This window comes from Hetaerina americana, unplaced genomic scaffold, assembly GCF_022747635.1.
Source record: "Hetaerina americana unplaced genomic scaffold, ioHetAmer1.1.p SCAF_83, whole genome shotgun sequence".
Taxonomy (NCBI): Eukaryota; Metazoa; Arthropoda; class Insecta; order Odonata; family Calopterygidae; genus Hetaerina; species Hetaerina americana.
Window position 1 is genome coordinate 1,528,457 of NW_027287461.1, and position 9,211 is coordinate 1,537,667.

Consider the following 9,211-nt stretch of genomic DNA (forward strand, 5'->3'; position numbering starts at 1 on the left):
TCGCTCATCGCCTTTGTCTTCCCTTTACTCCTCTTCGCTTCCCCCCCATACACCCAATCGAACCATCCCCGCCTCCCCCTCCTCGCCCTATCTCCTAGGATCGAGATCCCCTCCCCCTCACTTCCCATCTGCGTCCCTCCCACAGCCTTGCCGCCCGTCTCGCGGCCTCGGCCTAACATTTACTGCGACTGCCGCCGGTCACTAATACCGCGGACACGTAATTGCTCAATGCCCTTTAGAGGACCCTCACTCCTCCCCCGATCCTATTCCAGCCCCACCGTCCTCATCCCGTTGTCCATCAGTGCGCGAAATCTCCTCTCCCGTCTTCCTGACGTCCCACCGCTTCGCCGCTTTCTGCTCTTGTGTCCACTTCTCAAGCGCCCTCCCGTCTCCACCCCCTCCTCCAAAAAATAAGATTTGATTCATAAATGCGTGCATACGTCGCCTACCTTCTGTTCAGCGGGCCGACCGCGCTCGAATCTGTGGCCAAGTGGGCCAGATGGCATTCGTCGACCCATCGGTCGCAATTGCATGAGCGTTTTGTCCTGCCATTTTCGATCTTCGCATCATTTCAGGGTCCGGGGCGTAAGCTGCTCATATAAGCCTTTCCTCTCTTCCTTTGATCCGTCGAGTATCCACAGTTAATTCAAGATATTCTAACAATTAAAGGTAGGTTTTGGATTGTCCCTTTCGACTATTATCTTCTATGTTTCGCGGAAACTTTATCTAGTTTGCATTACATAATTTCCTTCTTCATTTCGTCTTAACTTTTGCTTGCGTTCATGTCGTCTAAAAGGACAATTCCCTCCTTTCACCTCTCCGCTTACCCAATTTCCTGTCCTTGTCAATCCCCACTACCTGTCAGTATTTCCTTCACTCAAAATTTGGTTTAAAATCTCAGTTTTTACTCAAACCCACAATACCTAACAGCGGTATTATATTTTCGCGTGAGGTCAGGTAAAAAATGAAATAGAATTTGTGAAATATTTTGAAATTCTTAAATTTAGTGAGGTTATCCCACAAAAAATACAATATTAAGGTAGTGATTCTTAATTGGTATACAGGTAATAAGCAAATTGCAGTCATGATGTCACAGAATTTACCTATAACCTATGCCCTGACTGCTACGTAGTAGTGTAGAATCTACTTACTTGGTGCATACTCGTGCCCAATCTTTACTCGCCTAATGTACTCCATTAAAGGTTTCACTAGGGAAAAATTAAGTTTGAAAATGTGTATATTTCAGGTTATGTCAGTTAAGTGATTCAAGCAAAATTTTATTTTGCGAATTCACAAAATCAAGACTGTGGGTGACTTCGCCGTGACAACTTTCTTTGTTAGCGAATATAGAAAAATGAAAACAGAAACATTGGTCCTGAGACGTAACTAAATTTTACCTCTATTTATCATGGACATAGCAGTGAAGGGTATTATTTGTTCAATTTTGAATACCCTACAAGCTACCGCTAGGGTGAGTAGCAGGTGTTGAACCTACCGCGGTCGGACAATGTTATTTTGATCCCTAATAAGTTGGTGGTAGTGGTTCGATCATCGTTTCAATTGGTCTCATTGTTCGTTCTCCAATATCTGACTGGTTAAATTAAGTACCGGATTCACCCTGAAGTGACATGAAAAACGAACATGGAACTCGAAATTTACTCCTGAATATAGTATTTAAAATTACAAAATGTTAACCAATTCATTGTTCAAAAAATGTCACTTTCTAGAACGAAATTCATCTCCATCGTCGTGGCCTATCTTTTCACGTCAATTCCTGTAGATGGTACGTTAAAAATACCAGAAAAAAATTTGCACGTGGTTAAAGGAAATAATTATCCGCTAAAATTTTGCACAAATCGACGTGATTTTTCGTATGAGTGCACATTTTATTAGCAGTTAGATGGGCTAGCAATGGGATCACCTCTCTCCTTCCTTTAACTGCAGAAATTTTAATTGATGACTTTGAGTGTAAGGTCTGCAATGCCAAAAACGGATTGAATAAGTATATGTTTTATTTGTTTAGACATGAATGGTATTTTACGCTGTTATGGAATTAGTTAAAGACAATTGGATAACTTTTTACAATCTTTAAAAAATCAACGTGCTAATATGAATTTTATAATGGATCAAGAAGATAAAGGAATTATTATTTTTTTATACCTAGTTATCCGCAGGAAGAAAAACAAACACAGGCTTTCTGGAGTTTGGTATCTCCAGAAAGCCTGTAGACACTGATAAAATTATTTCAGCCGATTCCAAACTCGCTTGAGTTAAAAAAATTGCTACCTTCCACACATAACTCACCAGATTAGTGACGATTCCACTCCTAGGAAATTACCACCACAGGGAATTACGAGTAATTAAACATATAGCTACGGAAAATAACTACAGTTATGGTCTTATAGACAAGGTGGTTCATAATATATTGATGAGGAAAACTATATTAACGATATCACGACCAAAAAACCAAACCAGTGAAGAAAAAAACGTGACAAAATGGTGTAAATTGTAGGGGAAAATTTCTTACTCGCCAGCCAGTCATTTTCCTAGTGACGTCAAAATAGCAATATATACCCCGAGGACACTAGATAAAATATTTAACAACACAAGGATTAAATTGAGGGGAAAACTTTGTGCGGTGTATAGGTGAAGTGCGACACGTGGGATAGTGTACATTGCTCAAACACGAAAGAGCTCTAGAGACAGTCAGACTCTAGGAGAATGCCAGTGAAGTTGAGGCCAAGTCTCCTTCCTCCTTAGTCACAAAACATTTTGCGGAGAGGGAACATTTCAGCGTCATCATTTACGTGAATAAAAAATTGATGGTTACTATTTAATTGAACAGTTCTCTTATGTTTTCTCTTCGTCCGTTTGCCCTATTAGTCGCCCACCCCCCGAATAAGTACATGTATAGGGGATGCTGTTGGCCAAAATTACGGTGTTGTTGCATATACAATTTGATGAAAGATAACCGATCCTATCCCCGAAATGTGAATATGTTATTTGCATATAGCAAATACGTATGAAATGAAAAATCATGGCTAATGAAATGCCGCAATGCTGTTAAATATAAAAATAGAATTAGTATTTCACCTGTTTTAGGGTTTAAGGACAGTTAGATTTCAGTTATCTTCCCTCTGTTAGAGGATTTCATAATGGATAATTGTTTAGAAAGAAAACTACTGAAAGGGGCGCGGAGAACCGAAGTCCAAACATACTACGGCTATGCAAATTACATCACAAACACATACACACTAGGAGTCACATTCCCCCTCATTATATCCAAAGTAAAAGCAAATTAAATCTAAAAAAGAGAGAATTTGGAAATTAGGACTCGATTACTCAGGCGCTTTGACTAATTTTTCCAAGGGGGAAGTTCATAAACTGTGCTTTGTCCGCAAGGGTCACTGCCCGGACTCGATCCTCCTATACTCCGTTCTGTAACCGTCGTTGAGGAAATTTGCTTCTCCTTTATTACACCTAGATCATTAACGGCTATAATTAAGGTTTTTAAGTCCTTGTTCCCCTTGGTTGAAACTTATCTGAGTACTCTGCGGTCCATCGAATTGCAGAAGAGTCGAGATATTCGCTAAACCAACGGTCACCGTGATACACTATAGGTATATAACTAAATTAGAGAAAATTCTGGTACACTAACCGACGGGACACTCCATTGTTATACATAATGCTCAGGTCTTGAAGCGCAAAGCGCAATTGGTACTGACTGTAATGTGGTTTCCATTTAAGGGAAAATGGTGGACTAATCTTCAAATGCATGTACATCCTGCTTGAATAATTGTTTCCAATAAACTTTCTACTTTCTTCATATTTGCTTTCCAAAATCCGGAGGAGATTACGGAAGATGAAAATGCCAATTTTAATGCTTCTCGTTGCGCGGACTTTGACCATATTATTTGAAGCGGATGACCGTCAAAACTGTCGGTCAATTCCGGTTAGAAAGCGATTAGCTCTCACAAAATTGGATCCAAGATTTGAATAGAGATTATTGCATTAACCTTTCCGAGATATTAATTGATTCACAAGTACAATAAAAACCTCTAAAGCTAGATTAGGCACAAGATCCCAATGGGAGGCATAAACACACAAACATAAATATGCCTTCCAACGTTTGTATGATTTTCTAACTTTACAAAACCAAATGATCCAAAAGAAGCAACTGTCCGTGCATAAAACGCACACATAACTACAACACGATGGGGCGATGGTTTAATCAGCCACCCCTGGTACTTCTAGAGTTCCCTTTAATTTGAGCAACACAATTCCAGATTTGCTGCCGAATACCATTACGATCCGAAAAATTCAAAACTCAGTTCCACGCGATATTGCAGTGTCATACCTGTAGATCCAACATGCAGATAAATTGTATGATAATTTTTGATAACCATTGTGGTTAGGCAGCCTCTTAGGGTAAAAACTAAGGGTATCTGCGATTGTGAGCTATCGCCATATCGTTTTCCACCCAGCATGTTACAGCCATAGAATTCGATGAAGGGACTAATTTCACGAGTCTTCAAGAACACATTAGTTCATTTTTTGAACGACCAATATCATTCTTGTAATAGGAAGATTTAACTATGCCTACATACAAAGCAATATTAAGTTATTTCATAGTCAGATTACTCCACTCAAGTATTTTTACCCCCATCGTACAACGGTAGGAGAGATCATGGTCGTAAAATTAGAGAGATTAAGTGTAGAACAGATAGATTTAAGATGTGTTTTTTCCACGAAAGATAGGGGATCATAATGACATTTTTCGACCGCGGTAGGGTCATTTTCGGGTGAAATTATTCTAGTGTGTATTCACCCCCTGCCACACACCATGGATGTGGCTTTCAGGGTACATACGAATAAATAAACATGAATAAACTCTATATTCGCACTATTAAATAGAAAATGTCATGGAAATGTTGCAAGGCCTCCACTCGTCGTCAAATACTGGTACATTATTAAACTTAGGTAAGCGCACTACTTGCGATTATTACGCTCATTATGCTAATGACTCCCGAAGTGAGTAATAATAGATTCGCCATCTCTTACACCTCCCAATGAAAATTTTTTACGTGACCGCATTTCTTCAGTTCATCATCGCAACCCTAATCACATTCCACCACTGTTTGCAAAAGTCCTCGCTGAGTGCAGATAAGGAATTAAATATATCTGACTTCCGAGGGAGGAAATCCGCTTTTAAAAATTGACAACCCATACGTTCAGCCCCTCCGAGTGAATGTAGCCTTGAATTACCTCATCCATGCGGGCTTTCTGTAATTTCAGAAGGCGAAAACCTTGTACCCCCAAGCCACCTCTTCCCCAATTATTTCCAAGTATTTCAAACATGCCAACAGTTAGTGTAGCTAGGAATGAAGCCTGAATCTCTAAAATACTCATTAAGGCATTGGTGATTTAACCCGAGTCCCATGCATGGCGCTCTCGTAACCCCTCGAGCTCATGAGGAATCAAATGGTGACAATATTTGTAACGAAGTAAATAATTATGCAGTGGACTCTAAGAAAATAAAATTACAATTGATTGTCATTCAGCCATGAGTCGGCGTTTTCGGCGTTTTCTGTAGTTGCGTCTCATATGAAATTTATATTCTGTACTCTTAAATAAATTAAGTGATACTCTTCCAGATGATGCTTCCACGGTCTGTGGTTGGTATCAGTCCATTACTGGGCTCAAATGTATTGAGCATTGATTTTCTTTTAGGAAATTGATATAGCATGTGTTACTTCTGTGCCATCTTTCATATCTGAATTGAAAACGTAGAAGGACTTGATATTTTGATATTTTAGTACCCCGCAAGCCACCGCGAGGGTGTATGGCAGGGGGTGAATAAACATCAGACTAATTTTGACCTGAATATGACCCTACCGCGGTCGGCCAATGTTATTATGATCCCCTCAGGCGACATATTTTAGAGCAGTGCTTCCACACACAAAATGAAAGTCCATATAACCATAGTTATTAATCATAACATGATTTGACAGGTAACAGACCTCATCCCATAAGAGTACAAAGAGTAATCGTAGATGGAGTTAGCTTAAATGCAGTAGAAGTTATTCAGGTAATCCCCCGGGAAGTTTTATCGGACTTCTCGTATTCCTATTTTACGTTAACAACATTGACTCAAACAAGACTAAAAAACTAAAAACAGCCAAAACCTCTGCTTTCGATTTCGGTGAAGAGTACAGTTTTTGCGACCTTGCGCGCAAATGCACGTGCTATATTGATGTGGAGCGATGAATTGCCAGTATTCTCCATAGTAGTCGTCGCTGAAAATTTTCATTCGGAAAAATGTAATGTTTTTTTTAAAAAAATCTTGGACTCCATTGGGAATTCCCGATTCCAAAACTACGTACATGTAGCAATCCTGGAGACTTTTCACGGCCGATCGAAGTATTCTTCAATCGATTTGCTCACAACAATGTTTCCTCCTACGCACAGTGTATCCTCCGATTTGTCCCATATCGCAGCGGTGGATGGTTACATCGTCTTGCTCTGGAGATCGACAGGAGGGCATGGTGAGGGAGGAATGTGGGGAGGTAACCGGAGAAGCACTCGTGTCGGTCACAAGTCGGGCTTCGTCCGATTACAAAGGAGGGTGGGGGTCGGGATAAGCTTGATCATTGAATGAATATGTGTTTGAAGACGAGGATGCGGGGTGACAACCCAGAGATAACTTCCCGTCCTGTTGGACCAATATTGTGATAAAGTCCTTTTTGACTCGAAAGTTTCTTGCTTGTTCAAGGAAAAATGTACACAAGGATTAGAAATACGGTGGCTCTTGAGCGACTGAGAGGATAAACACGAGATTAATAGCTGTTAAGAACCATTAACACAGCAATTTGGAGGCTATTACATTCTGGGGTTTATCTCGTGCTCTTTTGAAATCCATTCGTGGGCTTTTTGGATCAGGGTCCATTCCATTTATTTTACAGTTGGCATCTGGACGATTTTTGAGGTTTTCATTGCGAATTATCCTAATAGTTTCTGCCAAGGGTCTCGCCTGTGTTTTCTGTCGTGAGAAACCCTTATCACTGTTGTGTATGTGAATTTAAGGAAAATAATCTCTTCGGAAAATAATGAATCATACGACATTTCCAAAACTGTTTTTCATTTTCTTTCTGTCTCTAATTCCACGAAGGGAAAAATGAATGCTCAACGCATCTTCCCGTAGAATGTTACGTTTTAACCGCTAGGCATAACTTCCCTGACTCTTGTTCCGCCATCAATCCCATCTCTTTTCAAACTATGCTCCGAGTAGTGGTGCGCAACTCACGCAGTGACGGCTGTAAAAATGACTTTTTATGTAGTTGTAAATTACTCATTTGGCATGAAAAGATCAAGGAGATATCGGGAGCTGTCCTATGTTGAAATAAAATCTATGTGTCTAAGGTTTTCTGTTGAAAAATGTCAATTAATATTTTTCATTTGAAAACTGTGCGGTTCATTTTGAAATCATTCGCCAAAATTATGGAATACGAGAAAGAATATACAAGTATTAATATCATTCTAGAATGGGCACATTCGTATTCGGTTCAGGGTTTATTGTTTGCATGGGTTAGAGCTTCCCTTTTTTAATTGCACCCTACTCGATTTCATCTTGATTTATGCGTGCCTCTTGATTAAGACTTGTTTCTTTTAGCAACGCATTTATTTTAGCTCTTTTGAAAAACAGATTTTAAATTATCCGGGTGACCCAAAATCCGCGGGTTGCGTTCTTGAAACTTGGATGATCTTTCAAATTGATATGCCAGGTAGCCGGTAGGCGAACTCGGTCTTCCAATACCCGTGAACCCGGTTAGATCGTGCCTGGTTTTGAAGAAAAACAAATTTCGACATTACTAATGTATATATGTGTACAGTGGTATGGCAATCTTATTACAGCAAATTTGGATTAGATATGTCCATTGGTGAGACCTGAAGCAACCTCTTGGATCTTGGAACAATGCAACCCATTTTTGACCGTGCTTTTGCTGATAAGTATTCCAAAAGTTGAATTGGTGGAAAGAATATCAACCTATTCGGAGAAACAGAGTCGAAATACTGAGACTGATGTTAGGTGCCAGATGAATCTCGTGAGTACAACGTGACTTGTATGTTTTCACAAGATATGGTGGATTGGGGGAAGGCGACTGTTAGTACAGGTCACACTTCGGTATTACAGTTCATACGCGGCAGTTTCCACTGTATTTAGAAGTTTTTTATTTGATGTAAAATGTTATTAGCTTTGACTTGTCACTGTCTGTCCGTTAGCCATTAATTGTGCAGGGACCAAGAAGCGAAAGAGACGGGCGATATAAATTTATTTGTAGTTTGAGCTTTAGATTCTTAATCAATATTGTTTAGAGCTTTTGAAATTATTAAAATGATGGTAAAATGATTGGGGTTGTTTTTTAGCAAAGTATGTGCTGAAATGTAAGGCCAACTGATATTTTTACAGGTTCCAAATCCAGTCAATCTCCATAAAATTCGCCATTATCATCAGAGATTATCGTTATTAGGAGTGGTTATACGCAGTTCTCCAATCAGATTTACCCTTCACTTTAGTCTTCGCACTAACTCCTGTCGCTGAATTCGCTTTCCGCGAAGAAATAAGATTGATTAGTATATATTTGGGTATTAGATTATTCGTGTTTTAAGTCGGATATTATTGAAATATTTAAATGGAAAATTGGACCCTACAAACTGGCATTTGTTTTACAAGAGAATATCAAAGGCAAATGCGTACTTAATGGGATTGCCATAGATGCATCGATATGAAAAATTAAGATGGCTGAGGTATAATTTAAAAGTCTAATTTGATTCTCTGAATTATTGGAAGTTATGAGAGTTTTAAGCGTAACAAGATACTTTGCAAATGTCGATTACATTGCAATTAGCCGTAGATTCTCGCTGATTTTCCAAATTTCAAACAAGATGACAGTACATTTTAGCTGAAGAGTGATCCAGTGCCTAATTGTTGCTTGTTTATTGGAGCACTTCTCACCTTTTCTTTTGTGCCATTGAGGAATTTATTAAGATACCTCATTACATTAGCACATCACAAATCCTGGATCAAAAGAGAAAAATATACTCTCTCAAAGGTAGTTTTATATGTTATTACTATTCTTGAACAATATACGATCAAAGCTATTGTGCATCCAAACGTTCTTATTAAAATGGTATTGTGTTCAGTTCCTTTTTC